Source organism: Meles meles, chromosome 15, assembly GCF_922984935.1.
Source record: "Meles meles chromosome 15, mMelMel3.1 paternal haplotype, whole genome shotgun sequence".
In the NCBI taxonomy this organism is placed as follows: domain Eukaryota; kingdom Metazoa; phylum Chordata; class Mammalia; order Carnivora; family Mustelidae; genus Meles; species Meles meles.
The window spans coordinates 31,597,270-31,621,697 of NC_060080.1; the positions used below are offsets into that span (position 1 = coordinate 31,597,270).

The 24,428-nt window shown below is 35.9% G+C and overlaps 1 protein-coding gene across 4 annotated transcripts in view; it reads right to left on the bottom strand.

Moving 5' to 3' along the window:
* The window catches only part of SOS1 (SOS Ras/Rac guanine nucleotide exchange factor 1), a 151,924-nt gene that overhangs the window by 110,715 nt on the left and 16,781 nt on the right, over window positions 1–24,428 (bottom strand). The window lies entirely within an intron of this gene.

Genomic DNA, 24,428 nt, shown 5'->3' on the forward strand with positions numbered 1-24,428 from the left:
ATTCCAAACAAGTGTCAAGTGCCAAATGCATATCATCTTACATTTGTTTTGCTTTAAAAACAATAAGTATGGCCTTCCAAAACAAATTTTTTATTACTTTTTGTGATTACAGAGTTCCCACCAATAAAACAAAGAACTGATTCAAGAGAAGAATCTCTGATGGTTTTTAGTTCTTCAAGCATTTTCTTAATTTTCATATTCGAGTCTTCCAACTGTGGCAGAAATCCCTTATCAATGATGTCCTGACACAAGCAGGAGCGCTCTATAAAATTCCCAGTTTCTTCCCATAGTGCTCCCATACATCTATCCTTCTGAAGTTTTAATCCCATTCTAAGAGGCATCTTTAAAGCTGGAGAGAGCAATTCATAATACAGGTGTGTCTACTGTCTATCCTTTGGTAGTTTTCCTAAAAATACAAACAGATGGCAGTTTGTGACTTGGATATCTTTCTAGTAAGATTCAACAATTGACTGACACTAACTTCAAAATGTTAGATTCTAAAACCTAGTGAATCAAAGGCAGAAAAGCAGAAGGAAAAGCTTTTTAAAATGCAAACTTCTCCAAATAGATCAGTCCCTGATGTACAATCACTAACACAGTAAGTTGATTTACTAGACAAACTAAATGGATTTCTCCACATTTATACTTTAATTTCTAGAAGATAAAATGCTTAATGTCATCTGTGAATCCACTTGGAAATTTTATCCATTTTCAGACTTTGAGTAAAAAAGGCTATACCACCAAATAAGATACTGTCACACAGGCATGTGTTCTCCAGGTATTGTGCTAGATACCAAGGATGTAAAACAGACACTGTCCCTGCCCTCACAGAGCTTAGAAGTACAGGCGGGGATCAAGACATTAAACAAATCATCAAAAAAATAACTACATAAGAGACAGAATAGTGAAGAGGTTAAGCATGGGCTAAACTGTCTAAATTTAAATTGTGCTTCTTTTAATTATCAGGCTGTAATCCTGAGTAAATTACTTAATCCTTCCTATAATGTAATATACCAGCACATCTGCAGGAGTCACTGTTCAGTAAATGTTAGCTGTAGCTATCGCTGTTGTTCTTATTAAAGAATGCCATCAGACTTGAAACAGGCACTCAAGTTAACCTAGGGTTCTGGAAAGGAAGGTTAAGGCTGAAACCTCAAGGGTGAATAGTAGAATTTAAGTGGAAGTGGACCAGTGAAGTGAGAGGGTAATATTCTAGGCAAAGGGAACAGCAGGTACAGACATGAAAGGGAGAGGAAAGGAGTTGACATCAGATAGGATCAGAAACGGCCCAGATCACTGGCTAAATGTGCTAGATACAGATGTAGTTACTGAAATAAAAAATACAGTAAGAAGAGATGTTTTACTAAATGGGAAGGGAAATGAGGAGATTAAGAGTTTAGTTCCGGGCAGCCTAAATGGCTCAGTCGGTTAAGCGTCCAGCTCTTGATTTTGGCTCCTAGGTCATGATCTCAGGGTCGTGAGATTGAGCTCTGAGTTAGGCTCTGTGCTGAACATGGAGTCTGCTTTAGATTCTCTCTCTCCTTCTCCCTCTGCCCCTCTCCTCTAGCACACATGTGCTCTCTAACAAAATAAAAAATAAAAATAAAATAAAAATTTCTACAAAAAAAAGTTTAGTTCTTGGCTTCATTATGTTTAAGATATCTTTGAGACAAGAAATTAGCAAATGATCAGTTTAATGTATAGACAAACAAGTCTGGAACTGTACTTTTAATAAATTTAACCATACAATGCATCTATCCTATCAAAATTCCAAGAAGTGGTTAGATACGAAATCATTGTTAAATAATAACGTTACAGGAAACCAAATGAAACTTTTTTTTTTCCTCCTAGACATCCCATACCATTGAGCAGAAACTGGAGGCATTTCAATGCTTTGAAGACTGTAACCCAGTTAGGGGTGCTCTTCCCCAACCAGTTCTGTGATGGCAGACAGTAAGGCTACAGAGGGGATGTGTAAAATAGGAATGTTAGGAGTGGCTTTCCCTTACAACTTTCTATTATTCTAAAACATGGCTGATTGTCCCTGGCAAAGAACAAAATCTGACTCCTGGGCTCAATTGTGATAATTACATTCTTCAAAGGGAAGCTCTTAAAGAATAGACACATTTAAGAGAAACATACTAGGCACAAATGGCTGGGTGTGGAGATCATTTTGATGCAAGGGAACAGTGCCACAAAATGACAGATTTGCTTCAGATTTCCTGATAACTGACATTAATTACTTATTAAGTATCACATTTATACTTCATAAAAATACTTCACTAAACATAATCAGTATATCTTAGTCTTGTAAATATTAAGCATTGCCAACATGGCAAGAATACTGGGACTGTCAAATGATAAAGTCTTGTCTGCAAAATAAAGCAATATGATTTAACAACTTCACACTTTTCAATCAGGAGACAATTAAATCCATGGGATCTTTATAGTAACAAAATCTGCTATTTTCTTGGAGACCACCATTGGGGGGCAAATTATAAGAGTTGTCAGGACACCTATCTTTGAGGTCTGACTTTACTTGCATGCATGCATGATTCTAGGCAAGACATTAAATTTCCTAAAATCTCAAAAATTTCTCTTGAAAATGGCGATATCATTACCCATCTCCTCAGGATACTATAATCAAATAAAATCATGTATCTGAAGTACTTTAAAAAATACAGTGCTAAATAATGAATGGTCATTATTCACATTACCATATGCAGTGAGGTACAAATTTTAACCCTGAGCATAAAACACATAGATGAAGATTATATGTACCTGAACTCATCAATTTGACAGTTTCTCTTTTAAAGATACACCAACAGGTGTGCCTGAGTGGCTCAGTCAGTCAAGTGTCTGTCTACAGCTCAGGTCATGATATCAGGGTCCTGGGATCAAGATCTGAGCTGGGCTCCCTGCTTAACGGAGAGCCTGCTTCTCCCTCTCCCTCTGCACCCCACCCCCACTCATGTGTGCACTGTCTCTCTCAAATAAATAAAATCTTTAAAAAAAAAAAAAAAAAACCAAAAGATACACCAACAAAACCCAGTTTATCCCACTTCGCATTAAATAATCCCAAACATTAGCGATTCTACCCTAAACTATGCATAACAATGATCTGAGAAGGGTTTTGTTGTTGCTATTGTTTTAAATGCAGCCTTCTGAGCCTCATCCCTAGAGATCATGGTTCAATATGCGTGGGGTGAAGCCAAGGAACATGCTTCTTTTTTTTAACTGTGGTAAAATAAAAACTTACCACTTAACCATTTTCAGGTGTACAATTCAGTGGCATTAAGTACATTCACACTGTTGTACAACCATTACCTTTACCATCTGCAGAACTCTATAGCCATTAAACAATATTAAACAATAACCCTCATCCCCTCATCTCCCCAGTCCCTGAAAACCACTCTTCTGTTTTCTGTCTCTATGTATTTAGCTAATCTAGGTACTTCATACAAGTGGCATCCTACATTTGTCCTTTCCTGTCTTCCTTTCTTCCTTCCCCTAGCAAAATGTTTAAAGGTTCATCCATGTTGCAGCATATATCTGATTTCAGTGCCTCTTTTTTTTTTTTAAACTGATTAACTCCTAATCTTTTTTTTTTTTTTGAAGACTATTTTTTAAAGCAGTTTTACGTTCATGGCAAAACTGAACAAAAGGTACAGAGATTTTCCATATATCCCATGCCCCTATTCATGCATAGCCTCCCTTGTACCAACATCTGCGCCAGACTGGTACATTTGCTACAAGCAATGACTTTACATTGCCACATCATTATCACCCAACACCTTTGGTTTACACTAGAGTTCACTCTGGTTTACACTAGAGTTCACTCTCAGTGTTGTTTGGGTTCTGACAAAAGCACAATGTGTATACACCATGATAGTATCACAGACAACAGTTTCACTGCCCTAAAAACTCTCTGTAGTCTATTCACCTTTCCCTCCTGCCCAACCCCTGATCTTTTTTTTTTTTAAATATCTTACCATTTTTGAAATCTCAATCTCACATTTGTCCCTTTTTTTTTTTTTTAAAGATTTTATTTATTTATTTGACAGAGACCACAAGTAGGAAGAGAGGCAAGCAGAGAGAGAGAGAGAGAGGAGGAAGCAGGCTCCCCGCCAAGCAGAGAGCCCGATGCGGGACTCGATCCCAGGACCCTGGGATCATGACCTGAGCCAAAGGCAGAGGCTTAAACCACTGAGCCACCCAGGCACCCCAAACCCCTGATCTTTTAGCTGTCTCCAAAGCTATGCCTTTTCCAGAATGGCATATAGTTTGGAGATACAGTTTGACATATAGTTTGGAGTAGGTAACATTTCAAGATTGGCTTCTTTCACTTAATAAAATACACTTAAGATCCTCCATATCTTTTCATGGCTTGACAGACCACTTCTTTTTAGTGCTGAGTAATATTCCACTGCTTGGATATACCACAGTTTATTCATTCACCTACTGAAGGAAGTCTTCTCAATTATGAATAAAGCTGCTACAAAATCCATGTGTAGGTTCTCTGTAGATATAAGTTTTCAATTCCTTTACGTAAATTTCAAGGGCTGTGATTGCTGGCTCATATCATAAGTGCATGTTCAGTTTTGCAAGAAACCACCAAACTCGGGGTGCCTGGGTGGCTCAGTGGGTTAAAGCCTCTGCCTTCGGCTCAGGTCATGAATCCAGGTTCCTGGGATGGAGCCCCGTGTTGGGCTCTCTGCTCAGCAGGGAGCCTGCTTTCCTCCTCTTTCTCTGCATGCCTCTCTGCCTACTTGTGATCTCTGTCTGTCAAATAAATAAAAATCTTTAAAAAAAAAGGAAAGAAAAGAAAAGAAACCACCAAACTAATGTCTAAAACAGCTGCACCATTTTGCTTTACAACTAGCAATAGTTTCCTGTTGCTCTGCATCTTTGCCACCATCTGATACTATCAGTGTTCAGATTCCATTCTAATGGGGAGTTAGTGGTATCTCATCATAGTTTTACTTTCCATTTCCCCAATGACATATTATGTGAAGTATTTTTTTAAAGATTATTTATTTATTTATTTGACAGAGAGTGAGAGATCACAATTAGGCAGAGAGGCAGGCAGAGAGAGAGAGGGGGAAGCAGGCTCCAAGCTGAGCAGAGAGTCCCATGCGGGGCTTGATCCCAGAACCCTGGGATCACGACCTGAGCTGAAGGCAGAGGCTTTAACCCACTGAGCCACCCAGGCACCCCTATGTGAAGTATTTTTTATATGCTTATTTGCCATTATGCATCTTCTGTGGTGAGGTATCTGTGAAGGTCTTTGGCCCATTTTTAATTGGGTTGTTTATTATTCCTGAGTTTAAGAGTTCTTTGTATATCTTAGATAGTATCAGATTACATCCTTTGCAAATATTTCATCCAGCCTGTGGCCTCTCTTTTTATTCACTTAACAGTATCCTTTTCAGGGCAAAAAATTTTAATTCTAATTAAAGTCCAACTTATCATTTATTTTTTTCATTGATCATACCTAGTGTTATACCTAAAATGGCACTGCCAAAATCATCTAGATTTTGTTATCTTCTAAGAATCTTTATAGTTTTGCATTTTGCACTTAGATCTGTGATTCACTTTGAATTTTCTGTGACTGCTATAAGGACTGTGTCTAGATTCATTTTTTGCTTGCGGATGTCTGATTATTCCAGCATCATTTCTTGAAGAAGCTATCTTTGCTCAATTGTATTGCTTTTGCTCCTTTGTCAAAGATCAGTTGACTGTATCTGTGTGGTTTATTTCTGGACTCTCTATTCTGTTCCACTGATCTCTTTGTCTACTCTTTCACCAGTACCACACTGTTTTGATACAGTTACACACTGTAATTCTTAAGTCAGGTAGGGTCAATACTTCAACTTTGTTCTCATTCAATATCGCCTTAGCTATCTGGATCTTTTGCCTTTCCATATACACTTCCAAATCAATTTGTAAATATCCACAGAATAACTTGCTGGGATAGTTTTGATTAAAATATTGCACTGAATCTATAGATTGAGTTGGGAAAAACTAACATCTTGACAATACTAAGAGCTCCTATCCATCAACATAGATATCTCTCCACTTACTTCTTTGATTCCTTGCATCAGAGTTTTGTAGTTTTCCTCACATAGATCTTATATATATTTTGTTAAGTTTATACCTAAGTATTTCAATTTTGGGGTGCTAATGTAAATAGTATTCATTCATGGTGTTTTGTCTATTTTAAGATAAAGTCAGTCCTACTCCTTCATTTTGGATCAGCCATCACAGATCTGAAGCAGAAGTTTTCATCATCAGCACTACTGTTATCTTGAGCCAAATAATTCTCTTCTGTGGGGGGCTGTCCTTTGTAGCATAAGACATTTAGCAGCATACCTGGCCTCTAACCACTGAATGCAAATAGCACACCTGCCTCTGCCAGGTGTGACAACCAAAAATGTTGTCAGGCATTTTCAAATGTCCTCTGGGAGCGAGGCAAAAATCCCTACTCGTTGAGAAACCACTGATTTAAAGAACATCTTTCCCTATCTCTTCATAGTCTACCAGGTGTAGCTGGATCTCCCACTCTACTATAAATTTCCCCGGATAAAAATCAAATCACCAGTAGTTCATAATTCTCCAGCCTGGCCCAGCAGACCTTCTCCTCACCACTGCTTATACATATTTTGTTAAATATTCCCTTCCTTGTGTTTTTACACATGCATTCATGTTCTATTTGTATCTCAACTTTTAAAAATAGGAAAGTGCATATATGAGGTGAGAGAGGTAGGTGATAGATTTAAAACCTGAAATAAAATTTTACTAAAAGATCAAAGTATGCCTCAAAAGAAAAGACAATTTTTCAAATAAAATCTCTTTAAAAGCAAGACAAATTTAAACCCACTTGGAAGCTCTTAATTAGTTATAAAAATAGTCTCTTCCAACTACGCTTCCAACTAGACATTCAAGAAAAACTTCATTCCTCTCAAATTCTCCAATTAAAGTTTAAAATGAATATGACACTTTACCTCTAAATATCAAAGTGCTGCTATCACTTCAGAACTCTTATGAAGCACTATTACTTCTTTTGTAAAATGCAACTCAGAAAAGGTATACAAAGATCTTAAAAAAATCAATTACAGAAATACTTTAACTTCTTAAATAAATGCATTTTAAATATTTTATTTGTTTATTTATCTACCTATCTACATATTATCTATTTATCTGACAGACAGGGTGCGCATGTGCGAGCACAAGCAGGGGACGAGGGGGAGGGAGAGGGAGAAGCAAGCTCCCCACTGAGCAGGGAGCCTGAAGCAGGGCTTGATCCCAGGACCTGAGTCAAACGCAGATGCTTAACTGACTGAGCCACCCAGGTGCCCCTTAAATAAACTCATTTTAAAAACTAACATTTTGGGGCGCCTGGGTGGCTCAGTGGGTTAAGCCTCTGCCCTCAGCTCAGGTCATGATCTCAGGGTCCTGGAATCCAGGCCCGCATCAGGCTCTCTGCTCAGCAGGGAGCCTGCTCCCCACCCACCCCACCTGCCTCTCTGCCTACTTGTGATCTCTCTCTCTGTCAAATAAATAAATAAAATCTTACAAAAGAACCAAAAACTAACATTTTACTAAAGGTTTGCTAACTCTTAAAGTAACAGAAAACTTCTTATACTTTGTCTCTCATCTTCAATCTTGCAAGATAATTAATATTTTCCCTACTATACAGATAATAAAGGGTTATACAGGCCACTCTTAATATATGTGAACAATTAAAATCTTACTCTACTTAGTAGGTGTACGACTCTGGACAACAGATTTAACTTCTAAGTTCTCCTACTCCATAAATGGAGGGTAATGCCTCTATTAGAATGTTAAAACAAAGATTAAGTAACAAATTTAAATATGTTATATAACTTCAGGGTAAGTTATTATTATTATGTGTATTGTTATATGTAAGAATGTACCCATAAAATTTTTTTTTTGTACCCATAAAATTTTAAATAACTCCATTATCAATGAAGTGGTAATTGAAGTTCCTTCACTATACATTGGTATCACACACACAGTGAGGTTTTCAATAATATCACACCGGTTAAGTAATAATATCACACCGGACCTAAGTTTATTTCAGAAATTACTAATGCAACAATCCAGGTGTTTTTGTACTATTGTACAAAAAGTTTTATTTTAACTGCAATCTTGCATTCTTTCTATCGAGGCAGCAATCCAGTTCTAGCTAATCCTTGTTCCTTCTCTGGGTTTATAAAGACAGTTTCCCCTTTAAATAACATGTGGTGAGTATCTGTCATTCCTGGGCGCCTTCTTAATAGGACTCTGACTTCCTTTTGAGGAATTACCCCTCCACTCTATCCAATCTTGGTAAAAGAGGAGTTTCTGGTGACCACAGAGAAGCCAACTGTCTAGACCCTAACTCTTCCAGCTCCAAGGGTCAGGCACAGACACTCTCCACTAAAATACAAGCCGTTAACCCAAGGAAGGAAAGACTGACTGGAAGACAGCAGAAGCCAGGGTCCAGCAGCCCTCTCCCACTTAGAAGCCTGCAGCATGAACCCTGAGGACCCCTGGCTCCCCTAGGATCCTGCCAGTTTTTCTGTCAGGGCTGCTCTCCTCCTTCCATGAACCTCTGAGCAGCACCTTTAACAAATCTCTTTCATGACCAAAACTTTTATTTATAACCAAGAACCCCAACTGATATACCAAACTAAAGGGAAACAGAAAGGTATGTCTTTTTGAAATCTGGAAATAAACTAGATAAGGAAGGTAGATGAACTTCTTTCTCACGCTGACATTTGGCCTATAGGGTTCTTTAAGTATCAAATTTTCTAATCATTAAGATATATCAATAATTACTTCCTTAAAATTGAGTTTTTAAAGTATTAAGTCATTACAGATATCTGGGGTACATAAAATTATATAATTATTTCTGCTTCTGCTTAACTCTTAACACATAACAGGAAAAAAAAAAAATCCCCAAATGTCCACCTTTAGCCACTAAATTAGAGACAGGCCTTTTCCTAAAGACTTAGTAAGAATTTGCTGTTCTGTAACTGGATTGCTAATCATGCAATATAACACCATAACAATTCTGACACCTCTTTTAGTGCAGGAGATGCATCTTTTTAACCCCTATATTCTTGGCTTGCAAATCAATAATCTGGTAAATTCAGTAAAACATCAAATATCATCTGAAAAAGTAACTTCCTGAAAATGTATAGTTTATAATATCTTTTAAGTGAAGAATATTAAGTAATCAAGCAATTAAAATGTACTTTTGGAGAAACATGTTGAATGTTCCTGACTAGTAGCTTAAATTGCTTCAATCACCTAGGTTTAAATCAAATCCTAACATACAAAATAATGTTTTTCTATTTCTACTATGTATCTCTGAAATAACAGAACACGTATGTGATAGGTCCTACTAAACTACAGCAGTAAACACAATTTTTAGTGTTTTTGCAATGGGGAGGCACATCTATGCACTTCAGAGCAAAGCAGCAGCAATCCAAATGATTCAGTGCAACCTTCATTCCCACCAACACAGGGCAGGATAGATGTTTCTGACTAATGCCAATGCCAATCAAGTATAAGAAATTCTACTCAGGGATTCCTATTTTCACATTCAAAATCAGATATATTCTGCTGGTAGGTTTTATTTTTATTTCTATTTTTTTTAAGATTTTATTTATTCATGAGAGGCAGAGAGAGGGAGAGGGAGAAGCAGGCTCTCCGTTGAGCAGGGAGTCGGATGTGGGACTCGATCCCAGAACCCCGGGACCACCACCCGAGCTGAAGGCAGCCACCCAGGTGTCCCTGCTGGTAGTTTTACTTAATTATGATTTGACACAACAATGAATACTGGGTATTATGTAAGACTGATGAATCACTGAACTTTACCTCTGATAACACATATATGTTAACTGAATTTAAATTAAACAAAACACAAAGATTTCCCATGTATCTCCTGTGTTCACACATAAATAGCCTCCCTTATTATCAACATCTCCTACCAGAATGGTAGTTTTGTTACAACTGATGAATCTAAATGGACACATTATTAACCCAAATCCATAATCACACACAGTCAACTGCTATTCACTCCTAGTGTTGTACATTTTATGGGTTTGGACAAATGTATGATTACATTACCCAGCATTTTGGTGTCATGTGGAGTATTTTCACTGTTCTAAAATCCTCGGTAATAACTGGAATTTTTTTTTAAAGATTTTTATTTATTGATTTGACAGACAGAGATCACAAGTAGGCAGAGAGGCAGGCAGAGATAGAGGAGGAAGCAGCCTGATGCAGGGCTCGATCCCAGAACCCTGGGATCATGACCTGAGCTGAAGGGAGAGGCTTTAACTCACTGAGCCACCCAGGCACCCCATAACTGGATTTTTATATGAACAAACTGGAATACTATAACAACACACTGAACTGTTTACTCTCCCATCCTAGCCTTAGCCAGAAACAAAGTTATATAAGTTATACTTATATACAAAGTTATATAAGGCATACTTTTCTAATATTTAAAATAGATTATGATGATGTTATAATGAATCTCAGTACTTCTAAGAAAGAATCTGAATAGCTGCTACCAACACTGGTCACTGTGACTTTTCCTAAATATGTTTGATGTCTGTCATTAAGAATCTAGAGAATATGGCTAACATAAGGTAGCAGAGTGTGAAAAAAAAATCCTCAAGACTGTCAGTAGAATAAGCTGTGGTTTTACCTATAAATTTAGGTAAAGAATTAACTAATAAATATTTGTTTCACTGGAATGTTATCCATAAGAACTACATTACTATTCTACAGGATTAGACATAATTTGTCTACATTCCCTGTGACTGTTGACTATTGTAGAAGTTACCGTCTAACAAAGAAAGGACTTGTTTATGAGACTGTATGTGGGATTTATTTCAACATTTATCAAAAATATACCTAATATCAATCCAAATAAATAAATAAGAGAGAGAACAGCGAGCACCAAAGCCCAACACAGGAGACTGCTTAGAGGAACAAAAGGCAAGAAGTTCAGTGTCACTACAGCAAAGTCAGCAGAGGGTTTAGAGATGAGATCAGGGATATAGGAGGCCAAATCACTTAAGGACTTTGAGTGCAATGAAGCAGCAATGTGAAAGGCCAATGAGAAGGTAGGTAGATCCTTTTTACATGGGTACACTGCTACTTTTAATTCAGGGAACAAAAAGTTCACTGCTATGTTTTCAGATTCTACAGTGCATTTAAGAAACTAACACTGGCTAGGTCTGATGTCAAAGAAAAACATTCAGAGCATGTGAAAAAGCTGTTAAATACCCTTCCAACTATTTGTATCTATGAGGCTGGATTTTCTGCATATAGCTCAACTAAAATGACATTATCACAACTGATTGAATGCAGAAGCAGATAGAAGAATACAGGTTTGTTCTACTAAGGAAGACATTAAAGAGATTTGCAAAAATGTAAAACAATACCATTTGCTTGGTTTTTTTACCTTGGAAAACACAGTTATTTTAATAAAAATGTTATTGTTAATATGTAATAGCTTATTATTTTTATATAAATTGCATTTTTTGTTTTATTCTCAAAAATATAAATTTATGGGCATAACACATATAAATAAACAGTGCTCTTTGGGAGCCGTAATAATTTTTTAAGAATGCACAAGTTATCTTAAGATCAAAAACTTGAGAACTACTCATCCATCAATCTAAGATGTCCTGGAGTAGCTGTCCCCAAACTCCATTAATGATTTTGGAGGATTCCTTGTCCAATTAACTACAGAAAATCTATTTACAAAGAACTTAGTCAGCCACACACATCATTTTTATTCTCCCACTAAAACCCTAACCTATAAACCTGTTAGTCCAGGGATTTTCATAACTTTTAGGCCAGAAGGGAGCACCCAAGAGAAATATCTACTGAACCACAATATATAATACCAAATATAATATGAATGAAAGTGAAGCTACTCTGGTTAAAGTGAGGGGGGTATTTTCTGCCTCCAGTTCATCCATCCCCTTAGCTACTATGAAGACCTCCTAAGGTGCCACTTAGACTAAAACAGAATGCTGCTTTTAAATCTTTATTTTAAACTGCTGCTTAAATTTGAGGCCTACTCAAGCTTCAAAAAGATTTTGCCATTGTTTCAAAATGGTCATTTCCAACTTCACCCTCCAGTAGAAACCAGATGAATGGTATTTGCATCTGTATAGACAACTACAAAACTGTTTAAATCTCACAGGGAACTCTCAGACCCATGAGAATGTCTAAGGATTCCTGAGAAACTACGTGAGAACTGGTAAATGGGTGGAGTTAACATAAAAAGGCTTTCTGTAGAAAGAGACACTCTGATTAGACAAGCAGGAAAGGCTCAGCTCAGAGACGAGAGGTTCCAGGTTCCATGAGGAAGGGCTAGGGTGAGCCCGGGCTCCCAGGCTCTAAAGAGAACTGCCAGCCAGTCTGTGGCTCTCAAATACCAGAATTCTTCAGACTGCATGCAAAAGTTTATAATTCAGATAGTAAAATAACTCCCTATTCTTCAAACTGGGCCAGATGAACATTTCTTACTTTGCTAAATTCCCTACCCTAGGTGAATTTTAAAAGGTGAAAACACAAGCCTGACGCCTTAATATGAATACTTGCTTCCAAGACAAAACTTACTTCAGTTCCACATATTCTGAAATGGACATAGGATAGGCCTATGTCATTGTTCAAAGAACAAAGAGGGGCACCATTAAGAGTTTTAAGAGTGAAACCGAAAAATTACTTTAGCAATATTACAAAATACTTGGAAGAGACTACTCTACACAGAAGTCTAGGCATGAGCTGACCAAAGGCAACAGAGAAATAATTTCATAAGTCAGTCAGCAGTGTTTTCACAATCTATTTTTAATGTTTAATATTATTTTATGTGCATTTTACAGTTGGTGCCTGAGAAGCTAGATGTTTATATGGAGGTACCTATTTGGCTACCCAAACTGCTATAAAAGAAACAATGCAGATCAACTAATTCGGGGGGGGAAAGAAAGTTGCTTAACTATTAAAGTGGCGGGCTAAATGAAAAAAAGACATTTTAGTATTTCCACAATATTTAAAATGAACATCTGCTGGCCTCTAACCTAGACCAGTGAAAGCACTGGTCTTTCCTTTCCTCAGCCACTCCCTATGAATTTTCTAATAGGTATAAGATGTCTCTAAGAAACAACCTGCTCAATGTACTCCATTTTATGAGTTTATTTATGGAAATCTAGCCCATATTTCACCAGCACAGATTCCTTAACATATATCTTCTTCTTTATACATTACCTTTAAGAACAGAGTAGAAAAGAGCCCATAAGAGACTATGTTGGTTAAAGAGTACAAAGTTTCATTTATACAGGATGAATAAATTCTGGAGATCTGATGTTTAGCTTTTTTTTTTTTTTCTTTTTTAAGTTTTATTTAAGGAATCTCTGCACCCAATGTGGGCAAACTTACCACCTCAAGATCAAGAGTCACATATCTTCCAGCCATGTGCCTCTCTGGAGATCTAATGCATAGTACGGTGACTATAGTTTGTAATACTGTATTATACACTTAAAATTTGCTACCAGAGTAGATCTGAAGTGTTCTCACAACACAAAAACTGGTAACTATGTGAGGTAATGGATACGTTAATTAGCTTGACTGTATAAACATCTCACAGTGTAAATGTATACCCAAACATCATGCTTTACACCTTAAATATAAACAGTTTTTGACAATTAGACCCCAATAAAGCTGGTGAGGGGGAGAGAAAACAAAAATAAAAAGTATCTATAAAATACACCTTTTAAAACCCAATTATTTGTCAGGCTAAATTCATATGGGTTTGTTTGGTCTTGTTTGGTCTTGTTGGTGTAGAGTGAAGTAATAAAATACCATCTGGCACAGAATCGAGTATAAAAAGTCATTTCAAAAATATTAAGCTTTTGGAGCACCTGGGTGGCTCAGTTGGCTGAACATCCGATTCTTGATTTCGGCTCAAGTCATGATCTCAGGATCATAAGATCATGCCCCATATCAGGCTCTGCGCTCAGTGTGGAGTATGCCTCCCCTCTGCCTCTCTCTCTCTCACAAATAAACAATTTTTTTAATATTAAGCTTTTTATTATCTAATGAAAATGTTACCAAGGAGATTTAGATTTGAAAAACACTAAAAATATATTAGCTGAAATATATTTTTATTTTTCTTCAAACAATAATCATTAGAAATAAATTTACTACATATACCTAGGACTAATTAACTATGTGATCTTGGATTATAATTTAATTAATCTCTATGGAGGGGAATTGAACTGGATGATCTGTAAAGTTTCTTTAAGTTCTTAAAATTATCAAACATTTTCTTAAGTTCAAGGAAATTTATGAGGATTTAAGGAGACAACCCTATAAAAAAAGTATATTTTATGGGCGCCTGGGTGGCTCAGTGGGTTGGGCCGCTGCCTTCGGCTCAGGTCATGATCTCGGGGTCCTGGGATCGAGTCCCGCATCGGGCTCTCTGCTCAGCGGAGAGCCTGCTTCCCTTCCTCTCTCTCTGCCTGCCTCTCTTGTGATTTCTATCAAATAAATAAATAAAATCTTAAAAAAAAAGTATATTTTATGTATATAGGAGTATTGAAAGTAACTAAACAAGTCAGTCACTAACAATGGCTAAATATTGTAAGAAACTATATATGCTAGTATATGCAAATTATATATGCAATGTGGGGTATATAAATCTAAATTTTATACTTTTTATCAGGTAGAAACTCCTCTATTCATCAGCATTACTCTAATACTTTATGACAGTTTATAGGGATCATTAAGGTGGAGAGGTCCAGGAACCAACTCTAAAATCTTGGGCCCCACCCAAGACCTTCTGAACATCTAGGAAGCTCTAGGAGTGGGCCCCAGTGAAGTAAGTTTTAATAGCCCCTCCAGGTGATGTTTATTAAACATCAGGTATATACCTGATAAGAAACTTGTATTCAGAATATTTAAAGAACTCTCACAACTCAACAACAAAAGGACAAATAACCCAATTAACAAATGAGAAAAGAATGTGATTAGAATTTCCCCAAAGAAGATGTAAAAAGGGGGCACTTGGGTGGCTCAGTCATTAAGCGTCTGCCTTTGGCTCAGGTCATGGATCTCAGGGATAGAGCCGCACATTGGGCTCCCTGCTCTGCAGGAAGCCTGCTTCTCCCTTCCCCACTTCCCCTGCTTGTGCTCCCTCTCTCATTGTCTCTCTCCATCAAATAAATAACTAAATAAAATCTTTTTTAAAAAAAGAGAAGATGTGAAAATGGCTAATATATACTGAAAAGATGCTCAACATCATTACTTACTTACAGGGAAATGCAAACAAAAACCACAATGAAATAATCACTTCACACCCACGATGACGACTTGAATCTAAAAGGTTAAGTGTGGGTGAGGACAAGGAGACATCAAAGCTTCACACACCGCTGGGGGGAATGTAAAATGGTACAATCACTCACAAAAACAGTCCAGTGGCTCCTCAAACATCAATTTACCATATACCCCAGTAATTGCACTCCAAAAGAAATGGAAACATCATGTCCACAGGAAAACTTTTAAACAAAAGTTTATAGCAACATTAGAACAGCCAAAAGGTAGCAATAACCCAAATGTCCATCTATTAGTGAATGAACAAAATGTAGTATATCCATACAACGGACTATTATTATTTGGCTATAAAAAGTGATAAAGTGCTGGTACATACAACATGGATGAAACTTGAAAACATTTTTCTAAGTGAAAGAGTGAAAGACGCTAGTCACAAAAAAACCTCAAATATCCTATGACCACATTATATTAAATGTCCAGAACGGACATATGTATCAAGACATAAAGTAGATTAATGGTTGCCCAGGGCTAGGGGTCTACAAGGTGACAGCTGAGGGGTACAAAGTTTCTTTCTGAGGTGATGAAAAGGATTGAGAATTGACTATAGTGATGGTTGCACAACTTTTTGAATATACCGAAAGCCACTGAATTACACTTAAAATGGGTGGACTACATAATACATAAATTATATGCCAATAAAGCTCTTACCCAAAAAAGAGATACGGAAAGAACAGAGCAAGCAAATATAACTAAAAACATATGTATCAGCTGCAAGAATATTTAGTAGTATGCCTAAACCAACTGTTGAACAAATAAATAATACAGAAAACAACATTATATGACTCCTGACAGCATTTTGGGCACCCATCTTAAGCCTACTCTTAATTATATTTATTTAGATTAATAAATATTTATTTATTAACTACCAAGATTTGTTCCAAATGTTGCAACTTCTGACAAAGGAACATTTATATTAGGAATATAAGGGCATTTTTAAAATACACTTAAAAAAAGTGGATGTACGCTTTTTTCATAAAATACTCAACTAATTTCTTTTTGCTTTTAATGATCAGCAGCACACAGCACACAGCACACAGCAGTTTTCAAATTAAAGAGCACAGGAATACATGTGTCCCCAGAGATATACAAAACACTACCAGGTAAGGAGAAGGAGACAGCACAATTCTATATACTGCTCTGCAAGAAGAAAAAAAATTTACAACTTTCTTTGTGATCTGTTAATACACTGAGTTTTCATTTAAGGTTTTGTTTTCTTAAGTACTATCTGTATTTTCAAAAATGGAGAGGGGTTTAATATTGAGAGGAAAAAAATAAGGATTTTGAAGTCCAAAAGATGAGACTACACAGATCCTGAGGACTGAGGCTGGTGGGATGAAGGAAGAGATTTTCACTTTTATTTTATATTTATCTGTATTATTTATTTATTTGAAAAATAAATGCTTATTACTATTTTAAAAAAAAAGGATTCCCCTAAATGAGTTGCAAGGAAGGTCTCAATCTTTCAAGTTCTTTTTTTTATTATTAAGACAGCTACAAAACCATTATGAAGATATCCAGTTACCAACATAATGCCTATTATGTGTTGGCCATCTGAAATTTTTATTTTTTAATACAGAAATAAACTTGTATTTTTGCTGTAACCAAGGTATACAGACTAAAACAGCTTAGGACTCTGTACTGCTAAAAAGCATTATGTACTAATATTCTTAGAAGGAAACCACAGAAGGAATGTTTTGGTTTTTCCTTGATATTTTTGTTCACAGTGGGGACTATAATGGTAGAACAATTAAATAAATTCTGTAAGAAGTTGGATACTTTGGTACTTTCATCATTCTAAGAAGCAGAATTCATTTCATATATGAAAACTATTAATAAGATATCAATAAGAGTATTAAGTTATATATTTTTGCCAACTTCAAAGTTGTTCAACCTAAATACTGTAAGAGAACACTCAATAGAAGAGAACACTCAACATTTTAAAAAGCTGGAGCAAAACTAGAATTAGCTTATTATACAGATCTGAAAAGATTTCTGGTTACTTACACTTTTCCCACCTTGAAAAGCTTTAAGCTACCAGGGTAAAATCCTAATTTAACACAGATAACTTAAAATACAGTCACATAAGGAGAATCCACTACACTCAAGTCCTGGTAATTTTACAGTATGAATATTATAGACTGAGATACTTGATTCCAAATTTCAAATATGGTCCATTAAGTGAAAAACTTACTTTTATAAAAGAATTTGAACTGCCCTGGCTTAGAATGGGAGTTCTAAGTGAAAAAGGATAATAGATAATTTTAATATATAATTTAAATATAATTTTTTCCTTCACTGGAGACTTCCTTTTCAAGCGTTAGTTTACATAGCTGTAGCTGCTACTACTTAACTATAACACTACCATCTAAAAAGCAGCAATTTGAGGGCACCTGGGTGTCTCAGATGGTTGAGCATCTGCCTTCACCTCAGGTCATGATCCCAGCATCCTGGGATGGAGCCCCACATCAGGGTCCTGGCTCAGCAGGGAGTATGCTTCTCCCTCTCCCTCTGCCTCTCCCCTTGCTCATGCTCTCTCTGTCTCAAATAAATAAAATCCTTAAAAAAAATAAAAAGCAGGGCACCCGGGTGGCTCAGTGGGTTAAGCCTCTGCCCTCAGCTCAGGTCATGATCTCAGGGTCCTGGGATCAAGGCCCACATCAGGCTCTCTGCTCAGCAGGGAGCCTGCTTCCCCACCCCTCTCTGCCTGCCTCTCTGCCTACTTGTGATCTCTTTCTGTCAAATAAACAAAAATCTTTTTTTTAAAATGCCATCTAGTGTAAAAAAAATAAATAAATAAAAAGCAGTTTCATTATGAAATAATTTTACTAAAACTTCCCCCGTTACTTTTATTTCAAGACAAACAGAATACAAAACACATTCAACTTCAGTTGGGAAAATGTTTTTCACCAAAAAGAAATAAAAACGAGAACAAAAAACCCAAAAGCAAATACAAGGTAGAATTTCTAAACAGACTGGCATAAATGCAGCCAGAGAAAAACAACACCTTACCTACATTAAAAAAAAAGAAGAAAAATGACAACAGATTTTTCATCAAAAACTATGGAAATCAGAAGTATGTGACATAGTATTTTTTAGGTGCAGAACAAAAAGAGTTATCAATTCAGATTACTATACCCACTAAAAATACATTCTGGAAGACAGAGGAAATTAAGACAATTGAAGCAAAATTAAGAAATTATGTTGCTGGCAGACCTACCCTAAAAGAATGGCTAAAGGAAGTTGTCTAACAAGATAGAAAACAAGAAAAGGAACTTCAGAATATCAGGGAAAAAAAGGAGAACATGAGAAAATAATAGGGTAAATATAATGGGTTTCTTTCCCCCGACCTTTATAATTATGTTTAGTGGTTAAAGCAAAATTATAATACTGTCTCTTGTGGTTCTAAATATATGTTGAAGAAATATTAAGACAACCATAAGCGGAAGCAAATAAATAAAGTTTTCTTTATATTTCAATCAAACTGATGAAATGACATCAATACACTGCAGTACACATGTATATATCAGTTAATACATAGAACAACCACTTAAAAAGCATGCAAAGAGATACTAAAAAACACTATAAATAAGTCAAAATGAAATTCTAACAAATGTTCACGCAACCTGCAGTTAAGGTAGGAAAAAGAAAACAGAAACAAAAAGTGGAACAAAGAGAAGACAATAACTAAAATGACAGGCTTAAGCCATAACATAGCATAATTACAATGCATAAAAATGGTCTAAACATGCCAATTAAAAGCAGATGTTACAGAGTGTATTAAAAGACATGACCCAACTATGTGCTATCTACATGATACTGACTTCAAATATAGTGATGTAAGTGGCAGGACATAAAAATATATACTACACAAACATTCATCAAAGGAAAGCAGGAGTAGTGATATTAATACCAGATAAAGCAACTTCAAATCAAGGAAATTTATCAAAGACAGAGAGAGACATTACATAACCATAAAAAGGTCAATCCATCAAGAAGCTACAGCAATCCTGGGGCACCTGGGTGGCTCAGTGGGTTCCTCTGCCTTCAGCTCAGGTCATGATCCCAGAGTCCTAGAATCGAGACCCACATCAGGCTCTCTGCTCAGCAGGGAGCCTGCTTCCCTCCCCACCTACCCTACCCCTGGTCCCGCCTGATCTCTGCCTCCTTGTAATCTGTCTGTCAAATAAATAAATAAAATCTTAAAAGAAGCTACAGCAATCCTGAAAGTGTATCCACCAACCAGAACTAGAAATTAGTAACAGATAACAGAAAAATTTCCAAACATTTGGAAACTAAACAATTTTATCTAAATAAACTATGAGGTGAAGGGGCAAAGAGTAAGTCTTAAGGGAATTTATTTATACACATACATACTCACATATGAAATATATACATACATGAATATATGAAAGAAAATAAAAACATGGCATATTAGGATTTGGGGGGCACAGGTAAAACAATGTTGGGAAGGAAACCTGTAGCATATTAGAAAAGAGGGAAAGCCTCAAATCAATCATCTAAGTTCTTACCTCAAGAACCCCAGAAAAGAAAAGCAAACTAAAAGCAAACCAATAGGAAGGAAGGAAATAATAAAGAGCAGATATCAATCAAATTGGAAACAGAAAAAAAATAAGAGAAAAATCTATGAAACTGCTGTTCTTTCTTTTTTTAAAGATTTATTTCAAAAAGACAGCACAAAAGAGCACATGTTGTGGGGGAGGGGCGAAGGAAGAGGGAGAAAGAGTTTTAAGGAGACTCCATCCATGCTGAGCACACACAGAGCCCCAGGTGGGGCTCAATCTCAGGAGCCTGAGATCACGATCTGAGCTGACACCAAAAGTGAGACGTTAAACCAAATGTGCCACCCAGGCAGCCTGGGAAATAAAAAAATTGACAAACATCTAGTAATACTAACAAAGGGAAAAGACAAGACACCAATTACCAGTATTAGAACTAAATCAGAAGTGAAGCATGGATAGTGCTATAGACTATGCAACTATAAAAGGGAAACATGATAAGGGAAAACCATGAACAACTATTCAGACCTAAGTGGACAATTCAGAAGAAATGGACCAATTTTTTAAAAAGCAAAAAAAAACCTACCATAACTTACCCATTATGAAAAAATTTTAATAGACACATATCTACTAAATAAGTTGAATTTGTAATTTAAAAACACTCTGAAAAGAAGTCTTCAGGCATAAATGGTTTCATTGAAATTTACTGCAAACTTAAAAAGAAAATTAACATCAACTGGTGTTAATCTCATCTAGAAAATAGAACTAAAACACTTTCATATTCATTCTATTAAGCTAGTAGTACCCTGATACCAAAACTAGACAAAAACAGTACCTAAAGGAAAACTATAGTTATAATTATAGATCCTTAACAAAATATTAGCAAATGAAATTCAGTAATAGACACAAAATAATTATTACACACCATGACCAAGTCAAATTTATTATAGATATACAGGTCTGGATCAATATTCTAAAACTAATCAATGTAATCCACCACATTAAAAAGCTAAAGAAAAAAATCCACATGATCACATTAACTGAGGTAGAGAAAGCATTTGACAAATCTCAAAACCCATTCACGGGGCGGGTGGGAGGTGGAAACCATATCTCTCCGAAAAAAACAGGAATAAAAGGACTACCTCAACTTGATAAAGACAATCTACAATAAATCTACAGTTGACATATGCTTGACAGTGAAAAACTGAATGGTTTCCCCCTAAAATTGGGGGATGGAGAGACAAGACTATCCACTAGGAACATACTGAACGTAGTGCTGGAAGTTCTTGCCAGTGCAATAGACAAGAAAAGGAAATAAAAGACAAACAAATTTGAAAGGAAAAAATAAAACTGGGCGCCTGGGTGGCTCAGGTCATGATCTCAGGGTCCGGGATCGAGTCCCGCATCGGGCTCTCTGCTCAGCAGGGAGCCTGCTTCCCTCTCTCTCTTTCTCTCTCTGTCTGCCTCTCTGCCTACTTGTGATCTCTGTCAAATAAACAAAATCTTTAAAAAAAATAAAAAATAAAACTGTCTTTATTTGCCAATGACATAATTATCTAAGTAGAAAATTCCAAAGAATCTTTAAAAAAACCCAAAAAACAAAAAAACAAAAAACCTGCAAAAATAACCAAAAAAGGGAATCCTTAGAAAAAAATAAGTGAGTTTACTCAGGACACAGAATACAAGATCAACATACAAAAATCAACCATATTTTGAGAACACAAGCATACTAAACAAATTAAATTAAATTAAAAATAACCCACACACCCAAACTACTTCAGTGCAAATATAAGAAAACAGATACAAGGACTTGTATGCTGAAAACAACACAATGTTGATGAAAGAAATCAAAGCTCTAAACAATGGACATACAGTCTATGTTCATGGAATGGGAGACTCAACACAGTGAGAAGGTCAATTCTTCCACCCCTCCTTAAATTAATGCACAGGCTTAACACAACTCCTACCAATATCCCAGTGAGATTTTTTTATACATATCAAAAGATTATTCTAAAATTTATATGAAAAGGGGAACAAAATAATATTGGAAAAGAATAATGGGAAAAATTATTCTACCCAATTTCAAGACTTATTATACAGCTACAGCAATAAAAATTGTGTAGTGCTGGCAGAGAGAGAGAGAGAGATGGAACAGAATAGAAAACTTAGAAATAGGCCCACAAAAATATGCCCAATTAATCTGTGAAGAAAGTGCAAAAAAAACTCAATGCAAGAGAGACTGCCTTTCCAACAAATGGTGCTAAAGCAACTGAACATCCATGGGGGGGGAAAAAAAGAACTTCAACTTAAATCTCTCAATTTATGCAAATATAACTCAAAATATATCAAAGATTTACGTGTAAAATATAAAAATAAAAAACTTTCAGGAAAAAATATAGGACAAAATTTTCAGGATCCATTAACAGGCAAAGAATACTTAGACCTGACACCACTCCATAAAGTAGAAGACTGATAAACTGCACTTCATCAAAAATTAAAACTTTTGCTCTGAGAAAGACATGGTTAAGTGGATGAGAAGACACGCTAAGGAGTGGGACAAAATATTTATAAACCACATATCCAACAAAGGATTAGTATCTAGAATATGTGTGTGTGTGTGTGTGTGTGTGTGTTTGTGTACAGAAAACTCTCAAACTCAACAGTAAAAGAGCAAACAATTCAATGAGAAAATGGGCAAGAGACATGAAGATTCACATACTGATGATGACATGTATATACAAGTTTTCACTGAAATGGTGTTTACAGTACAAAACGATAGAGAATGACTTCAATGTTTCTCAGACTAGTTAAATAAATTACAGTATAGCCAAACAATAGAATGCAGCCAAAGAATGAGGCTCACCTTAAATGTTACGCTCTCCCAAATACATTTAAAGGGAGGAGAAAGACAAGGATGCAAAAGAGGGTATACCAAAAAAAATAAAATAAAATAAAAAGAAACAAAGGAAAAGAAAACCAACAAGAAAAGATACACATGCACATATATTTTATACACACACTTGTTTATCATAAAAGAAAATCCAAAATAAAAGATGGATATTACATAATGATAAAAGGGTCAATCCAACAAGAGGATATAACATTTACAAATATTTATGCACACAACAGAGCACCACATAAATATATAAGGCAAATATTAACAGACCTAAAGGAAGAAACACTAATATGACAATGGTAGGGGATTTTAATACCCTACTTGTATCAATCATCCAGACAGAAAATATAGAAGAAAACCTCAAGCCTTGGATGACATGTTAAACCACTGCTCTTATATATAGAACATTCCATCCAAAAGCAAGAGAATATATATTCTTCTCAAAGTGTACCTGGAACATTTTCCAGGATCATATATTAGGTCACCAAAAAAAGTCTTAATAAATCTAAGAGGACTGACATCTTATCAAGCATCTTTCCCAACCATAATGATCTGAAACTGGAAATTACATGAAGAAAGCTGGAAAATTCACAACCACATAGAGATCAAACACATGCTATTGAACTACCAATGGGTCAAAGAAGAAATAAAAGGGAAACCCAAAAATTATTTAAAACAACTGAAAATGAAAATATAACAACAAATTTGTGGGGTGCAGCAAAAGCAGATTTGGGACAGAAGTTCATAGCAATAAATGCCTACCTCAAGAAAGAAGAAAGTCTCAAATAAACAACCTAACTTTATACCTCAAGGATTAAAAACAAACAAACAAACAAACCACAAATGAAGCCCAAAGCTAGTAGAAGGAAGGGAATAACAAAGACTAGAACAGAAATAAATGAAATAGAGACTAAAAAGACAACAGAGAAGATCAATCAAACTAAGACCTGTTTCTCCAAAAAGATAAAATTGACAAGCCTTTAGCTAGACTCACCAAGAAAAACAGAGACAACTCAAAATCAGAAATTAAGGTTACAAGTGATACTACAGAAATATAAAGGATCATAACAGATAACTATCAACAATTATATACCAACAAATTGGACAACCAGAAGAAATGGATAATGTCCTAGAAACATACCTACCAGGACTGATTATGATGAAATAGAAAATCTAAACAGACTCATTATTTAAGTAAGGAGACTAAATCAGAAACCAAAAACTTCCCAACAAACCAAAGTCCAGGACTAGACAGCTCCAGTGGTAAATTCACCCAAACATTAAAAGGAATATTAATACCAATACTTCTCAAACTCTTTCAAGAAACAGAAGAGGAGGGAACTCTTCCAAACCCAATTTTTGAGGCCAGCTTTTACCCTGCTAGCAAAACCAGACAAGGACACAAGTAAAGAAAATTATGGCCAGTATCCTCAGTGAACACAGATGCAAAAATCCTCAACAAAATATTAGCAAACTGAATTCAACAATACATGAAAGAGATCACACTCTGCAATCAAGTGGGATTTATTCCAGGGATGCAAGGATGGTTCAATATCTGCAAATCAGTTAGTGTGATATACCACATTAAC